The sequence below is a fragment of the Felis catus genome, chromosome A2, assembly GCF_018350175.1.
Source record: "Felis catus isolate Fca126 chromosome A2, F.catus_Fca126_mat1.0, whole genome shotgun sequence".
NCBI lineage: Eukaryota > Metazoa > Chordata > Mammalia > Carnivora > Felidae > Felis > Felis catus.
This window is the reverse complement of record NC_058369.1, coordinates 107,973,874-107,997,189: the sequence shown is the minus strand read 5'-3', so window position 1 is coordinate 107,997,189 and position 23,316 is coordinate 107,973,874. Positions and strand designations below refer to the sequence as shown.

At 37.4% G+C, this 23,316-nt stretch overlaps 1 protein-coding gene and 1 pseudogene across 1 annotated transcript in view; both read left to right on the top strand.

The window, feature by feature from the left end:
• Positions 1 to 23,316, top strand: part of DGKB (diacylglycerol kinase beta) — a 945,456-nt gene that overhangs the window by 116,654 nt on the left and 805,486 nt on the right. Inside the window, exon 3 of the mRNA XM_045052433.1 lies at positions 3,308 to 3,540. The gene's annotated coding sequence lies outside the window, so the exon portion shown is untranslated. The remainder of the gene's footprint in view (positions 1 to 3,307; positions 3,541 to 23,316) is intronic.
• Positions 1 to 23,316, top strand: part of LOC123383979 — an 89,283-nt pseudogene that overhangs the window by 52,854 nt on the left and 13,113 nt on the right.

Genomic DNA, 23,316 nt, shown 5'->3' with positions numbered 1-23,316 from the left:
TGTGTTGAACCAATATATGAGCTAGAATAGTTCCTCATAGCTACTTAACCTTTGGTACCTCCATACCTGGTTTGAAGCAGACTGTCAGATGAAATCTAGACTTAGGTTTCATGGCTTAATAAACTCAAAGGATTATCTCTGCACCATGGTTTTGTTTCAGGTTTATAATCCTTACAAAACTATAGACCACTCACTATTGCAGCTGAGGGACGAATCACTGGGTTTTATATAATGAATCCAGAGGATTGGAATGTCAGTGTGTGGCCTTGGCAGCAACTGGTCTTTTAATAATGGGATGAAAATGCTTCAGCAGCTCTAGCCTTAAATCTTTGGGGAAGTCATTTCACTGTAGGAATCTCACCATCGGAGTTTCTGATTTCACTGATCAAGGATGGGCCTCAGGAATTGGGAAAAGTTAAATGAGCCTTAGGTGACTCTCATTTCCAGCCAAGATTAATTCCAGCCCAAACTGATATAGTCTCAGTAACGATAGATATACATTAGCTGGGTAGGAGACAGATGCCATGTGATGCTCTAAGCTAGGGCCAACTTGCTCTCTCTTTTGACAAAACCATAGCAAAGTGCACAGAGGATAAGGTAATCATATCTGCAAATGTTAGAAAAACAATTGGTGCTAGTTCTTTGACTTAGAATTATTTCTCTTGTGTTATGTTTAATTTCCCAATATAGTATGTATTCACTCCATTTACATAACCAGGATTTGGCTTGTTTTTCTGCAGATGAGGTTGGGTTTAGTGGCCATTGGTCTCGAGCACTCTTCTATACCAAAGACAGGAATAGGAATATAAATATAATAATATATAACATAATACAATATAATATAATAATAATATATAAATACAATAATTTCTATTTTTTTCTGTCCCCATTTGTTTTAAGGATCAGACTACTACCAACTAATGTGAGCTTGGGCTATTTGGCTATAAGGAACTTAGTTTTGTTTATTTTACTTATATATATATATATATATATATATATGTGCATGTAAATTTTTATATGTAATATATTTTAATAGTATATTTTAATATTTATTACAAATAATATATTAATGTGCATTTCTATTATATGTTAATATATTACTAATTATATTATATATTATATATAATTACTATAATACAAATTATATATATGTGTGTGTGTGTGTATATATATATATATATATATATATATATATATACATATATATATGTATATAATGTGCATGAGAACAAAGACATGCTTTCCACGAAGTATTTTTTTAAAGCCCCTTTTCTTATATTGGAGTTCTAGAGAATGAGATCATAAATTGAGGAAACAAATGAGAAGTTTTCAGATTTAAAGAATATTAGAAACTGGAATAATGGAAAAGATACCAAAGGGAGATAGGAAAGCGGTGGGAAAGCCAAGATGTGGTAAAGTATCTCAGTTCTCATTCTGGCTGTGCGTGTGTGTGGGTTGGAAAGAAGGAAGGGGTGAATAAAGAAAGCTTTTCCAGAGAAGGAAAATATTTTGTTAAAAAGGTAATATATTATTTTAAAGTATTGGGTGAAGTATAATAATTTTGAGGGCAGCATATGGGTTGTATTAGCCCGATTTAATACAGTGAGTTATAAAATATATATTTTTGTTTAGTTAAACACAATGATCAAGTAACTATAACTCATGTATCCTTAGAACAAAGCATTACACTCTTTTCAAATTGATATTATTGTTACTAATGCTAAATGTCTCCACCCTCCATCTCATTTCCCTAATTGGATGATATTTCATGCTAAAGAGAGGTCAACTTTTCTCTTAGTATTCAAAAGGTATAATAGTTACTGCTTTCAGTCATGTAAAAATACCTTCAACAACAACTTGTGATGATTTGCAATACTGTCCCTTATTGAAATATAATTTTAGAGAATTTTGACTAGTAAGTATACAGTTTTTCTGCATGAACTAAAAAGCTTCATATATATGTATTATAATGTATATTATAAGTTTGTGTGTATATTTGTGCATGATTCTCTCTCGGTGCTCCCCCCACCTCTGTCTTCCCACTAGGAGCGAGAGGAATTTCACTGATGATAGATACAACCTATATTATGATAGTGCCGTTACCTGGCATCTGGGTAGAATGATGTGAAACTAGAGGAGAACTCTAAAGTGGTTGCTGTTATTTAGTAGTAATAGTATCGGGCACGTCATGACTATAGTAAATCCCAGCAGATGCCACTGATGAATATGTATTTGAGCATCTTTGGGTGAAGGGCCCAGTGGGGGACTAGTTTTGCCCTTGCCCATGTTAACGATTATTAGGCAACATTTTCAAGAAGTTTTAGAACAAGACTGAATATTATAGTTTAATAAACACACAATGAGAAAAAAGTACAATTTGTTCTTGAAAAACTTAACTGGATATAGATATACATGTGAATATATACATGTTCATAAATCTATTTACTTTTATTATACCTTAGGCATCATTGGTCCTAATTAGAAACTTGACTTGGTTTAAATCATATTTGTTGTGCCACAAAATGTATTACTCCAAAGAAGAAATTGTCTTTGATTTGCCCTCTATTTATCATGGAAATAGATGCTAACTCAGGAGCTTCATGAATTAATCATACGGTTGTTCCTGAGAAATCCTTTCCCTATAATGTAAAATCAGATACTGTACCAAAGGGATGAGTTATGATTAGCTGTTTTTCTCCTTGTGTGTACAGTTCCATAGTCTAATCAATGCTGAGAAGAGAAAATTATTTTTTTTCTATTGGACAGCTGTGGATGAGCACCTGGCTTAGAATCGGAATACCAGGTGCTATTTCTGGCGCACTATGTGGTGTCTTGGTCCCATCATTTATCTTCTTGGACTCTCTAAACGCTGATTTATAAAATGAAGGTGACAATTTGCCTCATAGAGGTATTTTAAAGGTTAAATTTTTTAAAAATCCTTTGTAATTGTAATGGACTATGCAAATAACTGCTACAATTTTTACTACAATTTATAAAGGATGTACATGGTATAAAATATGTAGCACTTCCTATATCTTACTTTGTTTTCTTTCTAAACAACTCCATTGAATAGTGTTCACGTTATCAATGACTACAAAGCAAACCATCCCACGTGAGTAGCTGAAGTCTTTCCACACAATTTTGTGCATCAGGATTTTGAAAAGTCTGGGCTAGGAGGTGAGTCTCTGATCCACTGTGGTATCAGCTAGAACACCTAGGACCAGAGGATCCACTTCCAATATGGCTTCTTCACTCTCAGGTGTGTGCCTTGGTGCCCCTTAGCTTCTCTCTCTCTTTCCACCTTTAGGGCTTATCCATGTGGCTTTGCCTCCTCACAGCCTGGTTATCTCAGAGTTGTCACTCTTCTGATATGGTGGCTGGCTTCCAAGAAAGAGGACCTATCAAGCCCAGTTAAGGGCTGTGCCCAGAAATGGCACAGCATCAGCTCCACTGTATTCCACTGGTCGAAGCCATCAAAAGGACTGCATAGGTGCAAAGGGGAAGAAAACAGACTCTATCCCTTCATAGGGTAATGGCCAGGTGAGCTGGGTTTTGAATCAGATCTGACTCATTGTCTTCTGTTTATGTTTTAAAATATGCATTTAATAAGTGAAGACAGCTTCTTACACAACACACAAATACATACTATACACACAAAACATTATATGCAAAGGCAGCTATTACCTTAACATCTAGAAATATCCATTCACTTGACATTTGCTCTTGTTTTTGTTACATTCACAACTGATAGTTGTATAATCACCCTCAGGTGTTGAAAGTATATAGAACTACAAGGTGGAATATTTATGTTTTATTTTCACTAAGCTACTTTCAGTCTGAGGAATAATAGAAGTTTGATGTCGAAGGCAGGGGGTGATGAAAATATTTTAAGACATGGGTACTATGGAAGCAGCTACCTCCTCTGCATAAGACTAGTCATCTTTTTCATAAGTTTGAAAGTGTGGAAATACATTTGTGGTATATATGATATATCAATGTGGGAGATATGACCACTTTATTCCTTAGAATAACAAATATACCACAATCCTTCATTATGTCAGGACGGAGGGGATTTTTTTTTCTAAAACTGTCGTGAGTTTTCCTATTAATGCTCACAGATGTAATAGCATGAGCTCCACAATGGGTTTAGTAACCATGACAAAATCTCACTGTGGCCGTCCTTCACTATTCTTAAATAGACATTGAGGCACCATTTGCTCTGTGTGTGTGTGTGTGTGTGTGTGTGTGTGTGTGTGTGTGTGTGTGTTACCTCATCATTTTCCATCCATTATAGGGAAATTCCAGCATCAATTTTCCTTTGCTAACTATCCTTAGTTTTGCCTTCTTGATGTCCATATCTCTAGCTTTTTTTTTCATCTTCTGTTGACTCCCTTCCTGATAAGATCTGACCTTTCAGTACAATAAAATACACTTGGGGAAGACTCACATCGTATGAAATTATCAGGACCTTGAGCCCTGTTATGGGGCCCCTTTTTGCTTCTATGTTCCCATTCTCTCCTATGCTGTGAATCGGATTTATATGAAGGGGATCACAACCTCAAATACCTGTAAGTAACTCATAGTAAATTTAGATGAGTAAGATGAATAATGCAGACTAGATACAAACACAACAGGGTCTTTGAGGTTATCTTTTATTCCCTTATATCTGGTTCAGACATGAGTAAATAGAAATATTTTCGACTCTAAGAAAAAGTTTCATCAATAGCAACTGACACTCAGACTCACTCTGGAAGAGCGAGGGACAGGATGAGTAGGGAACAGTGGAGAATATGACAAATGGAAGGACAAAAGCTGTATAGAAGAGGTGCAGCCTTTACTCAGCTTCAGGTCCCTGGAGACACAAGAGAATACAGAGCTAGCATTACCATATCTCATTTTATGCAAATTCTCTTGAATTTTAAATGGTGGTGACTATGTAAAAACAAAATAAAGTTCTGTGTAAGTCGAGAAAATATTTCTGTGGGCCAGCTGTGGACCACTAGTTTATAAATCTATTCTTGGCTCTTGACTCTTTTCTTTCTTTTGGGCTCTAGATTCATACCCAGCTACTCCTATGAGATCTTTTATCAAATACCTAAATCTGCATGTATTAACATATCCAAATCAGAGCTCTTACTATTTTTCCCTCAAATTTTCCTATCCTAGAAAAGCACCATCAGTTTAGCAATCTACCTTAATTATCTTTTTTCTCTTCTTCCCCATAACTCAGCTTATCAACAAGTTAGGTCACTTCTGATCCCCAAAATATAGCTAGAACAACACATCTACCTCTCCCCATCTTCACTACCACTTTCTTAGTCTTTGCTCAATTTCACATTCCTAGACAACACAATAGCCTTTAGATTGGTCTCTCTGCTTCTCTTCTTCTCCCTTTTTAACCTATATTGTATCAGCACTGGAGAAATATCAAATGACAATAACAATAAAAGCATTATTCCTCCACTGGAATCTTTCAGTGACTTCCCATTGCAATTAAGGTAAAAGCCATGATCTTCTCCATGTCCTACCTCTTTATAACACCCCCACCTCATTCACTGTTCTTGGGTCATATTAGTCTTCCCGATGCCATTGAAGGGGGCAAGATCTTATCCATCTCAGGATCAGAGTGTTTGATTTGCACCTGGTGCTTTGAATAGTTGGCTTCTTCTCAATTTCGTGTCTCAGCTCAAATATCTCCTCAGAGACATTTCCTGGCCATCTTATCTACAGGAGTTCCTCCACTCAGTATCTCTGTATCACATCACCTACTTTATTTTCTTCATTAGTACACTGCTGTTATTTTATAGCTTTATATATTTTTTGACTAGCTATAACCTCCCCACTGGAATGTAAACTCTATGAAAGCACAGATTTCATGTGTCTTGTTTGCTTTAGTAGTCACAGTATGTAGCCTGGCATTTTCCAAATAAATATTTGAGGGAGCAAATGGTTTGAACACCTAGAGGGACACATTTGGGATCAAGACATCACCATTATACCAAAAGCCTCAAGTTCTTAACATGTCCTGTATTACCTGGGCCTCCCTGCATTGATCACTACAGTTAGCACCAACTTGGCTAACTCTTTGTGAACCAGCCATGTAATTCCTCACTTAGTATTGTAATACATGCTGTTTCTTCTGCCCAGAGTGATCTTTCAACTCATATTGCTTTTAGCTATCTAGCTCTTATTTTGTTTGTCCTCACATTTCAACTGAATGTTGTTTCACAGTGAAGATTCCCCTGCCTGCCTCACATCCCACCTCCTGAGACCCCCACCTCAAATATGCTTTTATGTACTTCCGTTTGTATCTCTTATTCCAATTGTAACCATCCCATTTTCTTATTACTTGTTTACCATCTGTAAGGACTGAGTCTTTCTCATTTACTGCAACATCAATAGCTTCGTACAAACTTCCCAGAGCAGAGTTGCTGCTAAATAAATATGCCTTGACAAACATTTGTCAATGAGCAGCAAATGAAAATACAGAACTCACTTTTCTGCCATCTGTGTTCCCTCAGAGTACAAATTAATTAACATTAACAGAAATTAATTAACTTATCACCCTAAATTACTAATATAGGGCCTTCATTCCCTAAAAAAAAGTCCTCCTCCATTATTTTTAGGAAATCTTGAGGGATTTTCATGTCTGCTCAAGAACTACTGCTGTCTGCAACCAGGAAGTCTGCTGTTTTCTCTCCTCCCTCCTGACCCACAGCTCTATTAATGTTTGCCATCAAAGGAGCTGTCTGGAGGTATTCTAACACTGTCCCCCAAGTTCTCAGCAAGGTAGACTTCCATTTGTTACCTTTTGGTACCACAGCTGATCTCTGCCACCCTATGTGCTACTGAGGCTCTAGAAATGTTGAGTGTTTTAAAACATTCTGTGTGGACCCACTCTCTGAGTTACATCCAGAAAAGCGAAAAGGGCCCTCATTCTCTCTTGGATTACAACTCATAACAGTAATGACATCTTGTAGTCCAGTGCTCTTCAGATTTTTTGGAGAAGACTATGTTCGATTACTTATTTCCTTATGCTTTTTAAAGGATAGAGGTGGCCACCTCTCTTAGGGTTCAGGCACAAATCCCAGTGAAGCCCTGATTCAGTGACTGTTCCATGACTTTCTCAGAGCCACTCTAACCTTCTGATAATTGAGGCTTCTGTTGTGACGCAGACACATCTTTTCACAAGAAGAGGGTCTTCTTATATCACTCACACACGTAGATTCCTGGAGAACATGTCTCAGGCATTTTGCAGATTTGGAATACAGTGGAAGATCCTCAAAATCCGCTTCAAATTTTGTTTCAAGGAAGAAAACAAACAAACATAGAAGTTGGAATTTGGGATCTGTATTGAGGTCTAATGAAAAATGCTTTGCAATTCCAAGTGAGCAAAAATATGTTTTTCTCCCACCTGTCTAGGTTCTTGACTGAGACCTCCTTGTAATAAAAGACAGATTAACAGGAGAAAAATAAACAGAAGTGTAATAAGATGCATATCTCCTGTATACATGGGAGGTACCCAGAAAAACTGAGTAACTTCCAGAAATAACCCAAGCTACCACCTTAACATCTCCAACTAAAGACAAAGATGTTGAGGGTTGGGATCAGGAAGGAGGCCAGTTATGGGATGTTACTAGGAAAAGCACAGTAAAAAAGGTAAGGTTTTTACGCAGATTTAAGTTCAAGCCTTCACCATTGATAGGAATTTCTAGGGATTTAGGGGCACCTGGGTGGCTCAATTGGTTACCTGTCTGACTTCAGCTCAGGTCACTATCTCAAGGTTCCTGTGGTGGAGCCCCACATCTGGGCTCTCTGCTGTCAGCCTGCTTCAGATCCTCTGTCCCCATCTCTCTGCACCTCCCCGGGTTATGTGTTCTCTCTCTCTCTCAAAAATAAATTAATTAATTAAAAAAAAAGAATTTCTAGAGGCTTAGAGTCAGCCTTGTCTTCCTGGTACAGGGAGGCAGACACCCTTACAAATGGAGATGTTTTTTCCCTCACAAATGTAAATGTCTCTTACAAAAGGGTAACTTCTATTCAGTTTTCAGAGGTTTTCTAATTTCTGCTCTTTCTTAAAGATAATCCTTATACTAAAGGGGCATATTTTGAAGTCACAAATTCTCCCCTTTACAATTCTAGCATGATGAACCGCTCCATATCATGATGTATTGTGACACTTTACAAAGGCAAAATAATTAATATGGTTTCAGCATCACAGAGCCTGTAAAGGGCCTAGGTTTCAGATATATTTATAGCAAATCCATCATAATATTCAGGGATCGCAGCCAAAGCCTCTTTCCTTCTCCCTTTTCCCTTACCATCACGTAAGATAGCAAGGAATGCCATATGCATATAAAAGGGGAAAATGCTGATGTGAGACTAAAGACAGGAATGCTATGGAACCTGCTCTTTGGCAGGGAATGTTTTTTATATGTGTAGTGACTAAATTTCTCCTTAGAAAAATTTCTCCATTCCGATAAATCTGCCATGCTTTATGACCGAAATGCAAAACAGGATGATAGACACTCAGCAGCCTAGAGACGGCCTGACCTGCGTTTCACTGCCTTCCAGGAGCCAATTTGAGCTCTGAGCAGTGAAATGTGTCAATGCTTGAGAAATACAGAAACATCAGGTGACGATTCAGAAGAGGTCTGCTGTGAACAAAATAGAAATTTTACTCTTAGAAAATTAGTAGAGACAGAACAACCTGGGAGTGCAAAGGTTCAAAGCAAAAGGAATAAAAATAATTAAGAGAAGCAAAGATAGACTGAAGGAAGACTTGGCCAGTTCTTAGGCCGTGCTTGTAAAGAGAGATCAATGGGAAAGTTGAATATGACTGGGAAAAAAAAGCATTACTCTATACAACTTACTCTAGCACAAATTTCATATATATTACATTTGAAATAGTTATATTGTGTGATTTATGAATGTGTCCACATCATGACTGACACGATTGACACTATGCTTCGTATGTTTTTGTTGATTTTCACTCCATACCTGAAGTGATGGAAGCTAATACTTCATGCCAATGATGAGGGGGTTGTAAGGAAGTACTATTTTACAGAAGATATCTGTGTATTCAGATGTGCTTGTTCTGATTCTTGTAATTAAATCAAACTCCCACCAGGGGGAGTAAGGGAATAAATCTCAAAGCCCTAAAGCCAGGCACCTTTCCAACTGAAGGTACACTGGATTCCACAGGGAACTGCTCAGTATTTTTTTCTTTTTTTTTTTTCTTGGTGAATCATTTGCAGCCTGCGTTTCACTGTGGGAAGTTTCTTTCAGATTTATTTTCTTTGGTTTTTCAGCTGCTTTTTTTAGTTGTAAATCCGTGCTGTGGTTGAGCAGTAAAGCAATATTCCAGCAAACTCCAGCAGGAAAATATTTTCTTACAGGATTTCTAAAACCTTGCATAATCAGTTACAACAGAGCCTTCCCCAGTGCCTTGCCAAAGGTAGCACTCTGGTAACTAAGCCTGGGGACTGGAAGAGGGAATAAAATTAGATGGGTAGGGGACCTACTGCATAGAGAAGCTCTGGGAACAGCTTAATGACTCAGAATGATGAACTGGGGAAGCAGGCAGGTCAGCACAATAGATGCAATTAGCAAATGCGATTAGCATCAGCATATAAATCCCTCCCCCTTGACATTCTCTTTTGTATTGCCACGGCAACTCTGGCAGCCTCCTCCTTTCCCACCTCCTCCATTTCAGCAGCCCCAGTCTCCCTCCCCTTCTCACTAACTGCCTCTGACCTTGGAGTTGATGTTAAACACAGTGCACCTGGATTAACATGTGTCTGGGGGTGGAGAAACAGAAAAAAACAAAAAACAAAACAAAACAAAAAAAAAACAAAAAACAGGCGGGGAGAGTGAGGACTTAGGCTTTGCAGTTGAGCTTTTTTGTTGTTGGTTCACACTCTTTTCAGGATATAGCCTGTGTCATTTGGGGAATGTTTTATTCCCGTTTGTTTTTAAAACTATGGGCATCAGCTGGCATGAAACATACCTTTCTTTTCACCTCAACATGGGAGTTTGCAAACTGAGAGATGCGCATCCAAGCACTTCACTGTGTGCTCTCAGTATACCTTTTGCACATTTAAATCTTCTATGGAGCTAGTTTGTTGTAAGATAAGCAATGTTTCAAGTTAATTTCATTGGTTGCTCCCAGCCAGAAATTGTGAAAAGCAGCATAGCAATTCAGGAAAATAAATGGGAATGACTAAGTATAATATATGTGACTATATACTAGTAACATCTGAGAAGTGATATTAAAAGAAGACGGTGGGGCACTTTAATTTTCTGATTTAAACAGTTTTGGGGCACCTGGGTGGCTCAGTCAGTTGAGCATCTGACTCTTGATTTTGGCTCAGGTCATGATATCAGGGTCATGGGATCAAGCCCCTTGTTCCACTCCAGGCTCCATGCTAAGGGTGAAGCCTGTTTGGGATTCTCTCTCTCTCTCTCTGCCTCTCTTCCCCACTTGTGCACGTTCTCTCTCTCTCTCAAAAAAAAAAAAAAAATTAAACAGTTTTGCTTTTTATTACCTAATTAAGCAAATATATAATAGTTTTAAAAATATGAAACTAACTCTCCATTTTTTAAGTCATTTAAAGATAAAGACATTCTGATCAGTTGGGGAAAAATAAGACATAGAATTAAATGAGGCAAATATCTCCAATAATAGCAAAACCTTTACTGGCACTCTGCATGCCAGGCATATTCTAAGCACTCATGTGATTCTCACAACAACCCTAGGATGTAAGTATTTTTATCTCATATTTTTTTCAGATGAGGGAACTGAGGAATACAGACAATTTGGCCAACTTACTTCGCACTGAAAACTACCATGCTATACTGCCTTTCATTTTCAGAATTCTCTGGCGGCACGATTTGTTTATGACAAAAGAGAGAGAGCAAAGGAAAGGTAGGCAGCTAGATAACACGAAACATATTAACCTTCATGTCAGCTTGACTTTGGTCTAGTAAAGAATCTTATAGATTTTGAAGTCAGCTAGAAATATGTGCACATTAAGACTTCACCATTTTGTATCTGGCAGGCCAGTGTCTCAGCCTCAGGATTGACAGGTAAAATCGATCTCCTGAAAGCAAGCTCTCTTCCAACCTGCCCACTTTCCCTTAGATTGTCATCCTACCCTTCTGTGTCCCCTGCTAGTCTTCCCCCACCCCCACCCCCCCAGTTTTGGATACTCCCTTCCTTCCTGCCAGAGTAGAAAGGACTTGGTAAACTCCCTAAGATAGCAGCTTAGTCGCACAGTTCCTTTCCTTGTGGTATTGACCCTTTAAAAAAAGGACCCATGTAGAAATGAAAATGCTTTCATCAAAGACAGTTTCCTTATGAAATAGTGTGGGGATGGAATTTTTACTTCAATACACTGACTTGTACCCTGTCATTTGCATTTCCATCTAAGCCTCAAGTGTACTTTTCTCCACATAAGTCACAGATATAGCATATACAGATATATAGAAATGTGGAGAGACTTTGTAAAAATACTTTGCTTACCTGCAGTGCCTCCCCATAAATGAGCTAAGGCAATGGAGCCCTGATGTACGCCTCTCAAATTTTCATGTGGCTTTCCCTTCAAGGGCCTTTTAATCAGAAAAAATAAAAGACAACTACTCATTTAGCTTTTTTTTTCAGTTTTATTGAACTATAATTGACGTGGTAACGCATGTACATTTAAGGTGTACGACATGTCGATTTGATACACTGATAAACTATAAAATGATTACAACCATAGCATTAGATAACACCTCCATCACATCACCTAATTGCCATTTCTTTCGCATGGCGAGAACATTTAAGACTGCATCTTTCCTACTTGCTTCAAAGTTCAAGTGTATAATGCAGTATTACTAACTGTAACCACTATATTGTACTCTAGATCCCCAGAACTTATTCATTTTATAACTGGAAGTTTATACTCTTTGACTAACATCCCCCCCATCCCCTCAACCCCCAGCCCCTGGTAATCACTGTTTACTATTTCTGTGAGTTCAGGTTTCTTTAGCTTCTACTCATAAGTGATATCATACAGTGTTTGCCTTTTTCTGTCTGACTTATTTCACTTATCATGATTCCTTCAAGGACCAACCATGTTATCACAAATGACAGGATATCTTTCTTTCTCATAACTGCATAATCTGCTATATCCATCCATCTGCTTTTCATTCACGTGCTGACAGACACTCAGTTTGTTTCCATGTCCTGGCTGTTGTGAATATTGCTGCCATGAACATGGGGGTTTATATATCTCTTGAAGATCCCGTTTTTTGTTTTTTGTTTTTGCTTTGTATATATACCCAGAAGTGAGATCACTGGATCACATGGTACTCCTATTTTTTTAAACTTTTTGAGGAACCTCTGTAGTGTTTTCCACAACAGCTGCCCTGATATACATTCCAACCCCAGTACACAATGGTTCCTTTTTCCCTACATCTTCCCCAACACTTATTATTTCTAGTCTTTTTTAAAATTTGTATTTATTTAAGGAATCTTTACACCCCTCATGTGTCTCAAACTCATGACCCCAAGATTAAGAGTCACATGTTCTTCTGACTGATCCAGCCAGGAGCCCTTTATTTCTAGTCTTTTTGATGACAGTCATCTAATAGGTGTGAGGTAATATCTCATTGTGCTTTTGATTTGCATTTTTCTGGTAACTAGTGGTGTTGAGTACCTTTTCATGTACCTATAGGCTCTTTGTATATCTTTGGGGAAAAATGCCTATTTGGTTCTTCTGCCTAGTTTTTAATCAAATTGTGTGTTTGTGTGTCTGTGTGTGAATGTGTGTTGCTATTGAGTTCTATGACTTCTTTATATATTTTGGGTATTAACCTCTTATAAGATGCTTGATTTGTAAATATTTTCTCCCATTTCATAGGCTGCCTCTTGGCCATTTAATTTTAGATAACATCCTTGAATGCATTGTTTAAATGGTTCATCTCCCAGAAAAACCTGCTGCCCTTATTACAGACTCTGGGCTTGAGAGGTTGGCAACTATTATTTAAGACTAGACCCATACCTAGTTTATTGGCTAGAATGCTTGCTTTAAGCCCATGAGGATCTAAAACTTTCCTTGAGCTATATTCAGGCTATAACTTGTTAAACACTAGAGAAAAAAAGAAAAACAAAAAAACAACAGTGGTGCCTCTTGTTCAGAAAGTGAATTTGGTTATATGTCCCAGCTGCTCTGTTGAGGCCATACGGTTTGACAACTTCCTGAGAACAGATTTGGGGGAGTGGAAACTTTGAATTTAGAAGAAAATCTCTCTTCCAACACACACACATGCACACACACACACACACACACACACACACACACACACACTTGGGTCTCTATCTCTTTGGCTTGAATGCTCAGGGAATATAAATGTTCCTAAAGGAAAGATATCTCTGCTCTGCTCTTAGGAAACATCAGCAAAATGGGAGGGGCATGGCTAGAGAACTTCTGGTCAATGAGAGTGACTTTGGCTTCACCTAAAAGAAAACCCCAACTTAAAATAGCTCAAAAAATTAATGCTTTATTATTTTTCCTTTATGAGGAGCCTGGAGATGAGCCACTCCCAGGGTGGGTTGAATTAGAGGATCAACAGTGTAATCAAGGATAGTTGCTGTCATGGCCATCACTCCCTCCTGCCAGCCTCACAACTTTGGCTTACATACTTGGAACTTTGTCCTTTGGTGAATGCAATATTATACCATACTTCCAAGAGTAACATCTTCAAAGTACAACAACCAATGTCCCAAAACAAGTAATGGTGTGTGGGGAAGAGCATGTAACCTCCCTGTATACCTTTTGAACCGCCCAGTAATCTTCCCAAGGGATACCTCAACCCACTTACCTCCAGCCTTCCATCGAGTTTCATATTCTGGTTTCTGAATTTGTCACTAGCAAGAAGAATGCCAGTACCTTGATTGAAATAGATCCACCCCAGCTTAACCTGAGACAATTGCCATCAGAGGGATTTCATTAGCAAAGAAGTAATAGGGGAATGGCAGCCAATGTCTAGGCAGGAGCCATTGAGCCAATTCAAGAGACAACCTAGGAAGCCAGTTGTAAATCATCTTTTTCCCTCTATCTCCTGTCTGTTAACCCTTGGCCTTGAGTGATGTCCTGAGAACCTCATTTAATTTTGTTGTGGGCTTCATAGGCAAGGTGTGGCCAACCTGAGCCAGTGTAGTAAGTGGGAGAACATCATAACCTGGAGCCAGTAATGTTTTGGCAGCCACACTAGTAAGATCCACATGAGAAAGAAGAATCTGTGATCAGGAGTTGAGACTGTGCCGTACATCTGCCCTTCCCCAAGTGTATATTTTCTGCTACGGTGTTCTCCCAGGAGGATTCATTTGTTCACTCAACGCATTTTACCAGAGCCTCTAGCAAGTAGTCAGTCATTTTTTAGGTACTAAGGATACATCATTGAAAAAAACAGACAGTATTTCACATCCACAGAGCTTATATTTTAGTGGAGCTGGTGAAGAAAGAAACACTAAAGACCAAAATAAATAACTAAATCATTTAGTACATAAAAGGTCAGAGTCCTGTGAAAAAATAAAGCGGTGAAGGAGTAGGGAGGGCCAAGAACTGCCTTCAACAGAGTAGTCAGAAGTAACCTCACTGAGGGGCCCCTGGGTGGCTCAGTCGGTTAAGTGTCTGACTTCAGCTCAGGTCATGATCTCATAGCTCGTGAGTTCAAGCCCCACATCAGGTTCCATGCTGACAGCCCAGAGTCTGGAGCCTGACTTGGATTCTGTGTCTTCCTCTCTGCCCTCCCCTGCTCGTGTTTTCTCTCTGACTCTCTCTCTGTCTCAAAAATAAATAAAAATTAAAAAAAAATAAAAAAGAAGTAATCTCACTGAGAAATAACTTTTGAGAAAATACTTGAAAGAGGTCAGGTAGCCAATCATGAAAATATATTTGTGGGACAAGCTTTCCAGAGAAAAGGAACAAGTACATAGACCCTGTAGTGTGAAGAAGCTGGTATCCATGAAGGACACCAGTGAAGCCAGAGTGGGGTGATTAAGGGTAAAAGACAAAGTCAGACAGGAAGCTGAGGAATGGGAACTCAGAGGTTGTAGTCGGGATTTGGGTTTAGATTCAGAGAAAGATGAGAAATTAGCAGAAGGTTGTCCCCATAGTAGAGACCTGTATTGATGTATCTTCTTTTGGAGAATGGACATAAGGAGGTAGGGTGAGAAGTACAGAGGCCAACTAGAATCAGGCTATGACAATAAACAGATGAACAATGGTCACAGTTGGGATCAAGATGGTAGAAAAGAGGGATAACAAGGATGGTTTCTGCATAGACACACACACACACACACACACACACACACACACACACACACACACGTAGCCCCAAAAGAACTAGTTACAGGGTGAATGTGGCACTTGCAAAAAAGAGGAGCTGACTGCAGACTATATTCTTTTATTAAAGGGGTTTTTGCTTTCTTAATCATGATTAGTCAGCACTTAGCACAATGCTACATGTAAAGTGTTAAAATGGGTCAAATATAGAGAAAAACAAATCAAAGCACACCTGGTGGAGGGTCCAAACAATCACTATGAGTAGGGAAATAAAATAACCAAAGTCACAACAACAGAGAGGAAGTAACACTCTCCAAAAACACCTCTTGAACGGCCAGGCTCTGGACAGTGTATGACCCCTCTTTAATATAGCAGTGCTCACAGGTGTAGAGCACAAAACAAGCTTTTAAAACATGTAAGAGACAGAAAACTAGCCAAAGTGATGAAACAGAAGAATTCGCCTCAAAAGAAATTCCAGGAAGAAGTGACAGCTAAAGAATTGATCAAAACAGGTATAAGCATATAACTGAACAGGAATTTAGAGTAATAGTCATAAGATTAATCGCTGGGCTTGAAAAAAGCATAGAAAACAGAGAATCTATTGCCACAGAGATCAAGGAACTAGAAATAACAGTGATGAATTAAAAAATGCTATAAATGAGGTGCAAAATAAAATGGAGGCAGTCACAATATGGATTGAAGAGGAAGAGGGGAGAATAGGTGAATTAGAAGATAAAATTATGGAAAAAGAGGAAGCTGAGAAAAAGATGAAAAAATTCTGAATCACGAGGGGAGAGTTAGAGAACTAAATAATTCAACGAAATGGAACAGTATCCATATCATAGGAGTTCCAGAAGAAAAAGAGAGAGAGAAACGAGCCAAAGGTTTACTGGAACAAATCATAGCTGAGAACTTCCCCAATCTGGGGACAGAAACAGACATTGAAATCCAAGAGGCACAGAGAACTCCCTTCAGACGTAAATTGAATCAATCTTCTGCATGACATAGCATAGTGAAACTGGCAAAACTCAAGGATAAAGAGAGAACTCTGAGGCCAGCTAGAGATAAACTGGCCTTAACATACAAAGGTAGACACATTGGGGTAGTAGCAGACTTATCTAGTGAAACTTGACAGGCCAGAAAAGAATGGCAGGAAATCTTCAATATGATGAACAGGAAAAATATGCAGCCAAGAATCCTTTATCCAGCAAGTCTGAAAATGGATTCATTGCAACCAATTCCATAATTTTTTAAGGGACATGATTAATAGTGATTGAGTTTTCTACTACAAAATGGGATGGGGTTCCACATTCCAATCCCTGCTCTTTTGGCATCTAATTTTGTTACCTTGGGCAAGTCACATCATCTTTCTAGATCTCATTCTGTTTCATGTGTAAAAGTAAAGTGGCTTTACCAAATCATCTGAGCTACATTTCAGATTCGTCATTTTGTAGTTCTTTGTGTGTGTTATCTGGTGAGGCAAACAGTTCGTTCTTCATATGTAATTGAGAATAATTATAAACATGTCACACAGAAGATTATCAAATGACTTTCTGTCAAAATGAGCTTGAGAACTATTTTATTTCAGAAACAAAAAACAGGATTATTTTAAAACATCACTAGTCTATAAATTGTAGACATTTCTAAAGGTCTGATTATTGAGCCATAGAAATAAGATAATATCAACATTTACAAATAAGATAGTATCAATAATGTGTTTTGTAAGTTTGAATAAATTGCAATTTTTGCTTCCCCCAAGGAAAGATGTATCTGTTGGTCTCTTTTGACCTAATTGTAAACCATCAAGAAGAAATGTCAGGTAAAATCAAAGGCATTAGTTTTGTTTTGCTTTTTTTTCTTTCAGTATGTCTGAGCAGGTTCCTATTTGTATCATCCATTAATTTAGTTCTATAATATTAATTAAAAAATTTTTTTTGAAAGACTTAAATTTTCTGAACACAGAGGATGTGTTCTGTGGTCAAAGTCAGCCCTCAATAAGTTATTTTTAAGTAGTAGTTTTTTATCCTCCTACTTATAGAATCTGGTTACATATTTTCAAGAAACTATTTTTTTTTATAAATTATTGTTATAGGTGAGCTATTTAAATGCTATTCATTATTTCATCCATTCACTATACATCTAATGGGCCTACTATGTGTCAGACGCTATTTTACCTGTTGAGGACAGAACTGCAAAGTCCCCAGAGCTATAGAACTTTGCTTATGGTCTACTTCATAGTCACTTTCTACATGTCAAATGGACTAACTTAGAAGAAGCTAGGGTATAATCTTGCCTAAGGGTGTTTAGAAATGTAATTCTGGTGCACCTGGGTGGCTTAGTCATTTAAGGAACCAACCCTTGATTTTGGCTCAGGTCATGATCTCGTAGTCATGAAATTGAGCCCTGCATGGAGCTCTGTCTTGAGTAGAGAGTCTGCTTGGCATCCTCTTCTCTCTCTCTCTTTCCCTCTCTGCCCTTCCTCCACTTGTTCACATGCATGCATGCTCTCCCTCTCCCTCTCTCAAAATAAATTAATGGACTTAAAAAAAGAAAGAAATGTAATTCTTAAGCAAACATTGCCTCATATGTTTAAATCTAATTATTAAGTAATATTTGTCATTTGTCATTCTTTAACTGTTAGTAGCCTTGCCTAGCACTGCTAAGTAAACTGGCATCTTTAATTTTCCATAGGCAAATGATTTTTCAGCTAGACCAATGGGCCTCATTTGTGCATTTCAATAAACAAAGCTACGGTGGTTTTGAATAAAGAAAATGGATTGGGAATCAAGGCTCCAGCTCCAGCCCTGACAAGTACTGTAGAAGCAAGCAAGTTGTGCAACTTGTCTGAGCTGAGGCCTCGTATGTAAAATGGAGTCTATATCTATAAATGAGTGCCTCTTAAGGTTTTCTTGAGGCTCTAGTGAAATAGTATATCATATTATTCTAAACTATTCTAAACTCTAAACAAGTATACTATCATGCTGAAGTCTAAAATACTATTCTTAGTTTTAAAAAACAACAATCAAATTTGTTGTAGAACTATAACATAATACATCCACATTAAAGAGAGTAAAAAGATACATAGCTTCTAATTAACTTGAAAATTTTAATCCTCACATTATTTCATTCATTAAACATATCAAGTGAGAGAATTCCTGAAAATGGATCAGTTCATTTCTGTTTTCTTCAACTTGGTACTGGCAAATCAGAATAGCACACTTGAAACAGAGTGTGACAGAAAAGAAAATGTGTTTAGCTCTGTTTATCCAAAAATGAATAAGCAAGGATAATTCATTTCAAAATGAGAGTTTATTGCATCCAAAACAACACAAATGACTTATGAGCATATTTTTTTCTTATCTCTAGGATTATAACACCCTTCAGAAATTTACTAAAGGTAACAAAGGTGTTCTGCAGGTACTATCGATTAACTGATCAATGAGATCATAAATAAGGTACCCACTGATTTTTAGAATCTTAATAGAGAATGGAAAATGAACAGCACTAACCAAAAGTCTATTCCTACAGATAAGTTAAAATGGTCTTTTAACCTCCCACAATCAATTTAAAGACTCCAGTGGACAGAATATAAATAATGGCTATGCCCAATGTAGAATGAAGCATAGGTTAACTGCTAAGTGCATTATCACTCATCTCAAGCAGAACAAGCCATCATTTTTAACAGAATGTTAGCCTCATATTTTACTTTCTCTCTCTCTGATAACATCCTATTCTAGTGGTTTGCTAAGGAAGGTGTTTTCTTTTAAAATATAGACTTTAAATATTTACAGGGAAGCATTTTATCTTTACCTATGTAGCATTCCTCTAAATGGTTAAATACTTCATGATGATATCAGAGAAAGTAATGTCTGAAAGAAGAAAAAATATATAAATATGATGGAATACATTATTAACTAGCATTTCTTCTTATTAAAGATCCTGGTGCCTAGTTATGTGATCCACATTAGAAAATAATTCACTAAATTCCCTTGTTTGCTTGATGAAGTACATAACCTTTATGGATCTGGGAATTGCAGCAAGAAATAGACTAACATATATCGACATTTAGGTGACATTCAAAAATTGAACAGAGGAAAAACAAACACCAGATACAAATATCATAAGTGGTTGACTTACATTATGTTATATCGCCATTTAAATAACTTAATCACATAATAAGAGTCTTACATAGAAAACGAATGTATTTGGGGAAAGTTTCAGCTCATAAATTGGTATGTGATGTGTGTCTCACATAAATACCTCTAAAGCTGTTCCTTTCTTCCATACAATAGCAATTGAATATTTGATGGAAATTACTTAATAGCTGTGTTCCACTTGTCTCATGCAGCTTCCCACCAATTTTGAGTAAGGAAAAGAGTGAAATTAGAACTAAATTGTTATGCCATTAACAAAATAATAGGTAAGAACTCCCCCCAAATACAGTGAAATAATAAAGACCTGAGCAAATCTATACTGAACACATTCATTTCCACCACACAATAACCTAGGTCAATATTTCAAAAAGTAAATACAAGAGAAGAGAGGTGAAAATAATTGTTAAAATGCACCACGATTCTCTACATGCACAAAGGTGGGAGGTGATCATTTTAAGAAGGTCTTAATATTGGATTTGATAATATAGATTCATTAGAATTTCTTTCATAAATAAATCTTAAGTTAATTTACTTTGAGTATTTTCTCAAAGGTCAAATAGAAGATAATCAGATAATATGTCCTAACAGAAGTAGATAAAATTAGAAATTCACTGTAGTGGCTGCTGAGCTACACTAATCCAGGTGAGGACCAACATGCCAGTAGTTTTTCCAGTGCCTGGGAGTCTTCTCTGGCTCACAACTAAGACCCTCCCCAAGAACTGCTTTCTGCCAAAAGGAGCTATATCTCCACTGACTGGTCAAGGTGGGAGAGGGTGCAGAGGTGAATGCATTTGCCTCAGTATGGGAAATCTCTAAAAGGAGCACCAACTCCAGAGCTTCGAAGGGATCACCTAAGTCCTCTGTGTACACTCTGTTGCATTTCACCTTCTCCTTCTGCTCAGTCACACCTGCTTCCTTAACTGCCAGATGTTGTTCTGGAGAGCTCCAAATAAACCATGTTCATGCAAATGTCAGTCTTAGAGTCTGCCTCCTAGGGAATCTAACCTTGGCATTAGCCTCCTCCCTAATTAATTATATTTTGAAACTGCATACACTATAACAGGAAATTGGAAATACTCTGCATTTTATTATTACTCTACTGTCATTTTATTAAAATTCTTTGCTTATTTGTCTCAAAAATTCTTATAATGCTTTCCTTTTTTCCCTCTCCTATATTCTTCATCAAATTCTGATCACATCAAGAATATAGGACATTGACTTTTTTCTTTTCTAGATGCATGGTTTAATAAGGACAAAAATTTTGAAAGGTCATTGAATCCAGTTTTAGTTATAGTTTCAAAAGCCAATAGACTATGAACATTCTATTCAGTTCTCCAAATTAGCATTAGTCATCTCTATTTGAGACATCCCTGTCTGACAGCTCATTCAGATTTATATTCCCAGACTTGGGCTACTCTAAAAATGAAGCTTAAAAGACATAAACCAAGAGTTATATCAGGAACACTGCCAAATTTCTATTAGGTGCAATGCACATTTAAAAAAAAGACACTTTAAATATACTAAAAAAAAATTACCCACTATTTAATGATGCTTAGTATCTGCTATATACTACATTAGGCACTTTTCATATATTGTCCCTAAACCACACAATATATTATAAGACAGGTATTATGACTATTACATAAGGAAAAAGAAATTAGTTGACATTCATGATTTTCAGGTTCATGAAGTTCAAATAACTAGGTCAAAACCGCATATTTAATTAGTGGTAGTTTTGAAGCTCCTTGGTGAAAGGTAGCCAGGGACACACCTGTAATCATACAATGTCAAGCTTATTTAAGTTGGTGTAGTCAAGGAAAACACTCCCCAAGCAAGCCTTCAGAGTTTCTCAAACTGAGGAAGTTATGACAGGCTTTTATAGGGTATTGAGGCTTGTTATGAATGGTTTTAAGGTGCAAAAACAGAGTATCCGTTAAGATTGATAGAAGCAGAAGATATATGCTTATTGGTTATGGGCTCTCCGTAGAAATATTTTAACCAAGGAGAAATGTTTTGTGTCGTTTTCTTTGGCCCACATGTCTATCCTTGTGATTTATGAATTAATACCTTTAAGGGGGCCCATCAAGCAGTTTCTCAAAGGACTTAAACCCCATTGCCATTATCTGAACACCTCCAAGTATTTGGACCTGAGCCCATTTTACCTATTCAACCATATCATGCTACCTTTAACCAAGGCAAAAATTCTAGAACATAGATGGATTAGAATGCTATCTTTTACATTTGAAACTTCACTTACAGTAATATATGTCTGTCAGTATGATCCTCACCATCAGCTTTCTCTTTAACTGGGTAAGAATGTACATTTTTCCTCATTGTTTTTCCTTTTCAGGAAGGGATATTGGCTACAGTTAGATCTGTAACCATCATTTTGAAGGAAAACTAAAAGAAGTAAATTTGGGCATAGACAACAGAAAAGGCTTTGATATTAATTTTATTTGTGCAATAGTTAAAGATGGTCCTAACATCTAGAATCTGAGTGAGCACTTAGCTCTTCCTTGAAGAGGAAAATCGAGTTGATCTGCTTTAGACCAACTGATTTTGAAGTGGGTATATACTGACAGATTTGCCCTTCTCAGTTTCACCTAGACCTTGTGAAGCAGAACATGAATGATTTTGCTTGCTCATTATAACATTACATAGGTTTGATTTACTGTGTGAGATATTCTTGTGCACAGTTCATCATTGTAGTCACTGCAGAATGATGGCAGAGGTGATATAAAGACACCCCATCCATTTTTGGAGTTGAATCTGTTGATGTGGCTTGACAAAGGAAATTTTCAAACATATAAAGTAACTGTGCTAAAGTTTCTAGATGACTTATTTAGGAGTTGTTCTGGTTACCTTATTGCTGCCTAACAAACTCCCCTAAAAGTTAGTGGCTTAAAATAACACCTACTTTAATATATCTTGTGATTTTAGGGTCATAAATTCAGGCAGTGCTCAGTTGAGCAGTCATTCTGCTCTACATGGAAATGATGAGGATCACTAGGTGGTATTCAGTTGGAGGCTAAGCTGAACTGGAAGGTTCGAGACTGCTTCACTCACATGTTTTGTGCCTTGCTGGAGGTTGCTGGAATGTTGGGCTCATCTGGGTTTCTTTTCTTTTCTTTTTTCATATTATCTCATGGCCTTAACCTATGATCTCAATAGCAAGGTAGTTGGACTACTTAGGTGGAGGCTCAGGGCTCCCAGTGACCAAAATGGAAACCACCCATGCTCTTAAAAGCTAAGCCCCAAACTCGAATATTTCACTGATTCCAAACCCTGTTGGTGGAAGTTGTCATAGGCCAGCCAAACTAAAATGGGCCAGGAGCACCCAACTCTTGATGGGAAGAGTACCAAAGCATTTGTGGTCGTTTAATTTGCTATAGGAGTGTGAGAAGTTAGGTGATGCCTCTATCCACTGCTTATAACCTGACAGGCCCTCACCCTAAACAAGCAGAATCTGCTCACCATCTTCTGAGCACATCAACCCTAAAGAAAGCAGTGATACTTAAAATGCTGTCATCACCCATCCTGATGCCCTCTCGTATTTTTTGTTAATTTTTTTTTTTTACTTTATCGTGGGAAAATATATCTTGTAAACAGTTTGGAGGGCTCATACTCACGAATTCTCAAAATAACCAAGTTGAGTTATAATGTAGACTGTTGGAACTAGTAGAAATGTCTGAGATAGTGACAAACCTAAACTCTGCTTTTAATTTTTATAGATCAGGTAAACCAATATATATTTTATGAAAACTGTTTGGATTTTATTTAGATAACTTATACCAACCTCAATCTTGAAAATAAATTAGATTCTTGAATAA